A 10,319-nucleotide genomic window follows, 5' to 3' on the forward strand; every position below is an offset into this window, starting at 1 on the left:
CCCGTTTGCAATACCTTGCACTTGGCCATACTGAACCTTATCAGGTTCACATGTGCCCACTTTTCCAGCCTGTCCAAGTCCCTGTGGAAGGTTTCTCTTCCTTCCAGTGTATCGAGTGCACTGCTCAGATTGGTGTAGTCTGCAAACTTGCTGAGGGTGCACTCAGTGCCATTGTCTGTGTTGTTGATGAAGATGTTGAAGAGCACCGGTTCCAATACTGACCCTTAGGGGACACCACTTGTGACCAGCCTCCACCCGACACAGAAACGTTGATCACAACCCTTTGACAGCGACCAGCCAACCAGTTCTTAACACATCAAACAGTCCATCTTTCAAATCCACACCTCTCCAATTTAGAGAGAAGGATGTGGTGAGGGACCATGTCAAAGGCTTTGCAGAAGTCCAGGTAGATGACATCCACCACCCTTCCCCAGTCCACCAATGCCGTCACTCCATCATAGAAGGCCACCAGATTGGTCAGGCAGGCTTTGAAACCGTAAGAGCTGCAGCTGTGAAGAGGTTGTACTGACCCTTTGTTGGAGCATCAACCAAGGACTTTACCCACTGTACGTAGCCTATGACAGCCATTTTGGATCTTCATAGTAAATCAACACATCATTTGTATGTATTAAACTCAAATTTAATTTCTGGTGCCTTACCTTTATGTTGAAAAAGGATTTTGCTCTATACAGATTCTTAATAAAAGAATCACAGTGATCTCCAATAATACTGGGATACAGATTTTACATTGTGTCTGGTCTCTCTTTGCAATTTGTCAGTATCCATCATCAATAATGTTGCTTCTCAGGCTTCATGCAGAAGGTACACATATTCTGACCTTCAAAGCCAGCACTCTCAACTTCATGAGCGAATATTACATCAACACTATCCTATCTTAACCAAAGTAAGGAAATTTTTACTGTAAACTATCTATGAGATGGATACCACAACTCTGCATTTGGAATTTTGCAAGGTGAATATTTCCTTTTATATGAAGAAAGGTTTGGTCCTTAACGCAGAGAAAAGAAAACAGATGTGAGGGCCGTTCTGGCATGCAGTATAGCAGGAAAATCCATTTTACTTATAAAGAAACTGCAGCACTTTAAAACATGGTATTCTATCTAGTATTTTGGACAGGAACAGACTTGCTTGACTGAAGTAAAAACTTCTCCAATTAAAACTGAAGAAGTACTGAGAAGTTCAGACTGTTCTGCAGATCTCTCCCCTTGCTAATTACTTTTGAGATTAATGTGACAAGGGAGTCTTTTAGGTATAATATGTAAAGATCTCAACTTCTATAACAGAATAAATAATTCCATATGGCTTGCCAGATAATGGAAGCTATTCCTCCATCCCACTAAGGTCAGCTGGAGTTTTGCCCTGATTTATTTTCAGAACAGAACTAAATTCTCTCTTATTCTGGATCACTCTCTGCTATCTTCAGACTGTTTGCATGAAGGGAACAACTCCAATTAAAAATGAAATGAAATAAAGCAGACAGTCTAAAATAATAAAATGAAACAGGAGAGGTATCCCTTTGAGGCATACAACTCATACATTCTATATCTAATGTAAAATTACACTGCTCGGTTTTACATAGTATCCTATAGTAGGTATCCTAGCTGCTGTTTGTGACATACGACATCTTGTGAAATAGCTGCAGTTAAGGCACTTGCCTTACAAACCCCATTATTATCTGCAGCTCTTACATATCTTCCTTAACAGCCGTGCCCAGTAGGGGGTATATAAAAGGAATTTAGCAGCTGACCACTGCATCAGCTGGCACCATTTAAGGCATCTTAGACTGCTGACTCAAATGCTCTTAGGGCTAGAGGAAATCTCTGGGCCTCTACATCTATCTGAAGAAAGTTTAGTTGATGCAAACACTCTCGCTGCTCAGCATGTGCAAAATCCTTTACTGTTCTGATGTCCCTAGGCTGCTTCTGCCTTCATTCTAATACTATATAAATTCTGCTGGTTTTAGAGTAATTAAATTAAGTATTTTAGCTTAATCAGGCTTATTGTTCTTATGAAGCTGTGTAACATAGAATTGAAACTTACAGTCTAGCTATAGTGGAACTTTAAATTATCTCCTGAAGCATTCCTGCTACTCCCTGCAGTAGGTGTAGGTGTGTATTTCAGAGACATTCAACTTTGAAGAGGCTTTTGTTTGTCTGTGTAGACCTCTCATAGCATTTTTTTATGATCATGCTAGAACTCAGATGTGAAGATTTTGTCTGTTTCTATCTTAGAAAAGAGGATGAAAAGATTGTATGAGAAATCAGAACAGTCAGTTAAAAAAAAAATCTATGTAGCACTGTAAAACTGCATAATGTATTTAGCTTATCAATAACAACAACAATCATATAAGACAAACACAGATGTGAATACTGACTTTGAACACAAAGAATAATGTAACAGAAGATATTTTATCTAGATAGCAAAGTAATTCTACAGAAAGTGTTAGTAAAGGCTGAAGGGCATTTTATAGTAGAAAAATATTTTGACCATAAAGGTTTCTAAACTTTACTAAGATGATCCATTTTTCTCCTGAAAATTTTCAGTGTTCACTGGAGGTAGTGAGGGGACTGGAGCGCAAGACTTCTGAGGAATAGCTGAGGGAACTGGCATTGCTTAGTCTAGAGAAGAGGAGGCTCAGGGGAGACCTTATTGACCTCTACAACTACCTGAAAGGAGGGTGTGATGAGTTGGTGGTTGGCCTCTTTTTCCAAGTGACAGCAATAGGATGAGAGGGAATAGCCTCATGTTGTGCCAGGGGACTTTCAGGTTGGAAATTACAAATAATTTGTTCCCTGAAAGAGTGGTCAGGCACTGGAACAGGCTGTCCGTGGAAGCTGTTGAGTCATTGTCTAGATTTTCAAGAAACCAAGAAACCTGTAGGTACAGTACTAAGGAACATGCTTTAGTGAGCAATACTGGTGGTAGGTGGACTGTTGGACTGGATGATCTTACAGGTCTTTTCCAACCTTAGTGATTCAATGATTTTATGAAAGAAGCACGTGATTGAATCCCAAAATAATTTGATTCAGCTAAAGAATCTGCTTCAGCTAAATTCAATAATTTGAGTTATCTCATGGGAGTTCTTATGTAGTTTCCTTGTGTATTCAACCTATCTGGAGAGCCAGGCTCCCAGGACTGTCTGCATCTGCTTAACTCTATTTGTGACCAGAAACTTCTACAGAAAAAACATTTCACTATGTAGAGAGAAGACACTGTCCAAGAGGAGATGTGATCTATGCAGGAAGTCTCAACTTCAGTGGAAAAGAGGAGCACAATACCTCGATGGCAATGTACATCTATAAATGCAGGGTTTTCACGGATGGAAAAAAAAAACAACAAAAATGATTTTTCTTGGAAAGAGTCCAGCACAGGGCCACAAAGATGATAAAGGGCCTGGAGCATCTCTCTTATGAGGAAAGGCTGAGTGACCTGGGTCTGCTCAGCCTTCAGAAAAGAAGTCAGAGGGGATCTTATCAATGTCCATAAATATCTAGGGTGTGGGAGGCAAAGGAACAAGGCCAGTGTGTGTGGCAAGAGGACAAGGGGAAACAGCCACAAACTAAAGCATAGGAAGTTCCACACAAATGTGAGTAAGAACTTCTTCACAGTGAGGGTGACGAAGCACTGAAAAGGCTGCCCAGGGGAGTTGTGGAGTGTCGTTCTCTGGAGATATTCAAGACCTGCCTGGATGCCTACCTGTGCAACATGGTTGAGGGTGCCATGTTTGCAGGGGATTTGGACTAGATCATGATCTCTAGAGGGCCCTTCCAGCCCCTACAGTTCTGTGATTCTGTGATTCTGTGATTTTTATTTTTTATGGATGGAAGAAATGCAACTTTCTTGATCCTTGTTTAGATTTCTCCACAAACTGAGAAAAGAAACCCTAAGATTTGATATTCTGAGTTTGTAACCAGACCTGGCAAATGCTGGGCATGTATGCTGCCTTGCATTCCTTTGGCTGGTTCCCTGGGGCACCATTCGTGCTCTGCATTCAGGGAGCATGTGCAGCATGATCTCAAGATCCCCAAGTCGCTGAGAGCCAGTGGATGGGTCATAGAGCAGGGACCCAGATGTTGAGAAAACAAACACAAACTCCAACAAAAACCTTGTTTTGCTACACCTTTCTTTGATGATCTGTGTATTTCCCTTGTTTGGTCACACTATGTTGCATGTCCTGACAAGAAAGCTCTCAGGTCACTCACAGACTGCGTCCTCCTCCTCATAGCTGGTTGGGCATGTCATGTCTTACAGATGGGCACACCAGCTGTGTGAAAACGAGAGTATGATTTCAGAAGTATAAGCAGTGCTCTGAGTTTCTGCAGTGCGAGGGCAATCAAACATTAAAAATCCTTTTTTTCCTAAAACTCCTGACTAGCTAGCCTATAAAAACTAGATTTGAAATATCTCAATTTGAGTATCTAAGAATACATGTGATAGGAAATGAATTAACCAAAAACCGAATTAAGTGAAAGTACTTGAATTAGGTTTGAAAAAAAGTAGAAAAAAAAATTGCCAAATATTTACAAACATGAGGTGATTCATGTAGGTTCAGAAAGGACATATCAACAGCTACTTTTATCCTGAATTTTTTTTTCTTTCTTTTTTTTTTTTTTTTTTTTCCCAGAACTCATATTGCTTTCTTTGCTGATGGGAACGATGGTATCAAGAGAGCACAAAATCCACATATAAGGAATATACAGCTACTCCCAGCTTTGTCTCTTCTCTTAGGAAGTGACTTGGAGGAGTAGTAGAATTCTCTGCAGGAGAGGAAATCTGAACCGTCTCAAACCCCCAGAAGTGATCACATGGGGTGTAGTTTACTACACTGTTTACTCTATTTATCAATTGTTTACTCTATTTACCAATTTACCAGTTTAGTCTATTTACCAATTTACCAGTGTTCAGCAGATACTTATGGAAACAATTGCTTCCTTGGGGATTCCATATTGCATTTTGTTTGTTTGTTTGTTTGTTATGCCTTTCTGTCACATTCTATCATATTCTATCTGTAAAGTTTTCAGTCTTTCCAAGGACCACAATATTTATGGCATGTCCCTGTACCTAGCTAAGCATAGAAAATAGGTTTCAAGTCATGCAAGTCGCCAGCATCACTACCAAACTTCTATACATGTCTCATGAAAGCCTTCAGTAATTTATTAGAATAGAAATAATTAATAAAACCTGCTTTTAAAAATGCCTATAAAGCTTATTCCTCATTGCTACAAAGGATGACTGTTGGGTAGTCACGCTGTTCCACAATGAAATGCAGGCTGCACCCTTTCCATCTCAACACAAGGTGGTACTATAGTGTTTTCATCTGTTCCACTTTCTGGGGAAGTGGACAGTGTAATACTGAGAAACTAAAGCTGCAGGCAGTGTGTAAGTAAAGTAATTGGGAATGACTGATTACTTATGAAATGTTACTTAAAACAAAGAAATAAATGAATGAATGAATAAATAAATAAATAATACATATAATATTTAAATAATAACTGTAAAAATATTCATATTGTATCTATATATGATTCTGCATATTAGCATATTGCTTGACTTACTTAGAATTCACTGTCTGGATATATATTTGTCATCTTTAGGTACACAACATAGTACAGTTGTCAGATGTTCTTCCAAAAGCTATGTTGCATTTCAGTACACAAATGAGAACACGATTCCACTTCAGGGAATGCCTGCCTACCCCAGTGTTTTCTGTTGCCTTTGGAGACAGTTCTAGAGTCTTCACAATGTCCAAAACTATGTTTTTGTTCATTGCATACTCTTGCCCTTCCTGCCAACTTCCTGCCTATCAATGTGATCATTATGGCATGGTGACTGTGGTACAAATTTACATTTGCCTTCATTAGAAAAATCTCTACAGTCACCATCTTTGTTACACACAAATTGTCACTTCACACATTAACCTAATATAAAAATAAATCTTTTCTTTTTTTCCAGATAGACATTAAATGATACTCCCAGCTTATTCTTCACTGAGATCTTTCCCTTTTTATTCTTTCATTACTTAACAAGCAATTTTTGCTCTCCTTCCTTCAAATGAAAAGAATAAGCCATACTGCTAAATTTAATTTTTAGTTTACTGAGATAGCTAAGAAAAGTAAGTTGTGGAGAACTGCTCTCTATTAAAAAATGTTATTATTTCTTCTAATGGTTTCTCATTAATATTTTTTTAATTGTATGTTAGGAGAATACAGGAAAATATTAATTGAGTATCAACAAAGAATTGTTTCTTATTTGTTTAAATTATTGCTGTTTGGAGGATACACACTATAATAATTGGTGTTCTAAAGTAAGAGTGGAAAAATGATTATACTGGTGTCAGCTACCATAGGTTATACACAATTTTGTTGTACAACTGTTTTTTAAAAATGTGAGATAAATATGTCTCCATCATAATAAAACAACACGTGCAGATATTAACTAACTCCCCTGTAGGTGTCATGCAATGGCTGTGAACTAATAATTAAACACATTCTTTCTAATTTTTCATTCTACATTTGGACTTTTCAGTATTTGAGAAAAAGACAATATCAACAATGACTACAGATTCATTCACCATCTCTCCTTTTCTGTTTTGGTTAGTATTATTATCACTAACTTATGCTAGTGTATTTTTATTTGTGATGTTTCTTGTAAATTACATTAATTCATATGCCATACCTGTATTGCTTTACAAATTCAGATCTTTGAATCTAGCAGCTTCCTTGTTCCCAGATGGCATGTACCATATCACTTTAGATACTACGCCTCCATATCCTTTCCATTAGTTTTCCTTCAATCCTATATTTTTCTCAGTGATTTTTCATAAAACAGTTATTGTGTACGAGGTAGAAAGTGTGTGTTAGAACAAAGAACACTCATATTATGGACAGTTTTAAAACACTGAGTGAAAAATTCCAGAAAAAAAATTAAATTTGACCTAATATATCTGACCTCTTAAGCATTTTTCATGTTTTGGTTTTGTCTTATGGCTTTGCAACCCACACATCTACATACTGGATACTCTCTAACATTAAAACATGCCTTTGGGAAAGCATTCTCTAGTAGAAAATCACTAAAACGTATGCCTCTTTTTGTATATTCAGTTTGACTTGAATAGTAACTGGGTGAATTTCTTCATAGAACTGAGTAAAATGTGATTTGCTGAATTATAACACAACTCACTATGATACAAATCCAAAACCTAACAGATTTACACTGAAAGTCAGTGCCAGTCTGGTTGCAGTTCTTTGAGGTGGACATGGTCAATTTCTCAGCTCTACATATATCATAGAATGGCCTGGGTTGAAAAGGACCACAAAGATCATCAAGTTTCAACCCCCTTGCTACATGCAGGGTCGCCAACCACCAGACCAGGCTGCCCAGAGCCACATCCAGCCTAGCCCTGAATGCCTCCAGGGATGGGGCATCCATAACCTCCTTGGGCAACCTGTTCCAATGTGTCACCACCCTCGGGGTGAAAAACTTCCTCCTAATATCTAACCTAAACCTCCCCTGTTCCAGTTTAAAACCATCCCCCTCTGTCTTATCACTATCTGCCCTCATAAACAGTCATTCTCCCTCCTGTTTATAGGCTCCCTTCATGTACTGGAAGGCCACAGTGAGGTCGCGCCAGAGCCTTCTCTTCTCCAAGCTGAACAAGCCCAGTTCCCTCAACCTCTCCTTATAGGAGAGGTGCTCCAGCTCTCTGATCATCTCATTGGCCCTCCTCTGGACCTGCTCCAAGAGCTCTGCATCTTTCTTGTGCTGGGGGCCCCATGCCTGGTCGCAGTACTCCAGATGGGGCCTCTCAAGAGCTGAGTAGAGGGGCACAATCACCTCCCAATCCCTGCTGGCCACTCCTCTTTTAACACAGCCCAGGACACAGTTGGCCTTCTGGGCTGCAAGCGCACACTGCTGGCTCATGTCCAGCTTCTCGTCTACCAGTCATGTTTTTCTGCCAAACTATCTGAAACCTTCAACACTTCTAGTATGAATCTTGAAATATTAATAAAAGTTCTAATGTGCGTAGAAAGAAAAGAGTACTGTCAGAAATAAGGAATTTTCAGCTGAACTTACAACTTTTCAAAATTAAGCATTTCCAGAGATATTATTGGTTGAAAATCCACTGGCACAACTTATGTTGTAAACAAACAAACAAACAAAATCTTAGCAGGTATGTAGATATGCTTATTGTATCTATTTATTTATCTCATTATTTCCATTATTTTGAATCCTGGGAGGAAATACATCATAAATATTTTATCTGCTTTCAAGTCTTTCATTTTTTTTTTGTAATCTCAAAAGAGGTCCCTAAAGAAAGAAAAACCTATTCTAGCTGAAAAGATTGCTTCTTTAATGTTTAAAAGGGGAAAAAGCAGTATTCTTAATAGGAATATCCACATGGCCATAAAAATCTATTTTTTTCCACAAAAATTTTCCATGTGAGTACTTGACTAGCTCTGTACATCTGGACACAGTGTTCCCTTATTATTGTGGTTTCAGGTCTGAAATGATTATGAGCTTCATCAAATCTCACACCTGCTATTCTAGGGGCTGCAATTTGTTATTTTCCCATAAACAGATAATGTTTTTTTGATTGTTGCTTTGGTATGAAGACATTCAGATATAGCTTACGGTTCTTCTAGGTGCATAGGTCACAGTGCGCCCATGCACTCCAGCTGCTCATCCTTCACTCTGTTGAAGCTACAGCCTTCAGTATTTTCATCCCCGTGGAAAGCTTTTTCTGCAGAGCTGTCAAAAAAACCCACATGCTGGTACAGCCCCGGGCAGGATACTAAAATCAGATTTGAGTTTGTATTTAAAATGTAGATCAATATTCTGGAAGCATTTTCTGTTTTCTGCCTCTTTCATAGAAGTACTTGTTACTTAGGTTTACAACTGCCTAACTTTTCTTTGATGGCTTAAAATTACATGAGAAAAAAACTCAGAGATTTCTAAGACTTCTTAAATCTTTGTGCATGTTCCTGCTCTTCTGGTGGGTCATGTTACTGAAGAGAATCAAACAATTATACACAGGGAACATCTGCAGTTCCCCTTTTCAGATCGTGGCTGTGATCTTTTTGCTTAAAGCTAAAGGCACACCAGCACATCTCAAATTGGCACAGTGTTTCAATATGACTTTCTAATTTCTGAGCTTATTAAGCTTGTGGAATTGTCTTTAAGCCCAAATAAATGTCTAAATGTTTTCCAGAGTTAAAAGAAAGCTCATGAATAAACATGTTATTTGCTAGTAGGCTAGCTTATAGTTGGAAAAAGCAGGCAAGTGCTTAGCTATCTTAGTATTTATAGCTTGCGGAGTGTAATGCTTTGCCAGTTCAGTTTCAGATGAAGACCTTTAATTTCCAGTGTGACTCTTCATTTTAGTGCCCAATGTCAAACACTGTGAAACTCCTGACAGTAAGTGAAAGGCTATCATGTTATAAAAAAATGTGACTCTTGACACTTAGACTGTACATACCAAGGCACTGTAGGATGACTTGTCCATTTTAAAAACCAAGGCCAGTAATTTTAAGTGACCTTATCTTCACAGGTAGCAATGCTGCACAGCAGAAGAATGATGAGATATTGAAGTCTAACTAGATTGCTTTTTGTAATTATTCCAATTTTGGCCTTTCATGCTGAGTATCCATCCACTCCACTGCAAGTCTCCCTCTGCACTCTTCCAGGTTAATGCTGCTGCCTCTGTACTACAGTGGGACCTCCTTTGCTGCACCCACCTGATCAGCAGATCCGCATTTCCCACAGTGTGATGGAGCTTTCGTTGCATGCAGTGCATTGCCCTCTACTCTAATGACCCCCTTTCCTTGTATAAATGCAGCAGAAGACAAAACAAATGTAACCTGATTCCAAAACCCTGAGAAAACTGCTTTTTGGACCAGGAGGATAACACCAGTCTCTTCAACTTTTGAGCACTATTTATTATGTGTTCATGCTACATATGTAGTAAGCTGTTACTGAGATACTAAATTGACAGATGTCTGTTTCTAACCATTGAATCTTCAATAGCTCAGTAATCACAGAGTTTGTTTGACAATCCTTTTTACTCTCAGCTTACCCAGCCTGGCTCTGATGCCTCATACCTTTCACTGTCATATATACTAGTATTAAACACTTCCAGCAGCTGCTGCAGTGCCTATCTATATCACGGAGTCCCACTACCTATTGCCCCTAAACAACTCTCTCCCCAGAAGCCTCTTGACCGTAAGCTAGTTCCTGCAGTAAGTGGATCCTTGGCTGAGGATGTTACTCTTAACATCTTTGAGATTCTCATGTGGAACACA

Source organism: Gallus gallus, chromosome Z, assembly GCF_016699485.2.
Source record: "Gallus gallus isolate bGalGal1 chromosome Z, bGalGal1.mat.broiler.GRCg7b, whole genome shotgun sequence".
Classification (NCBI taxonomy): Eukaryota; Metazoa; Chordata; class Aves; order Galliformes; family Phasianidae; genus Gallus; species Gallus gallus.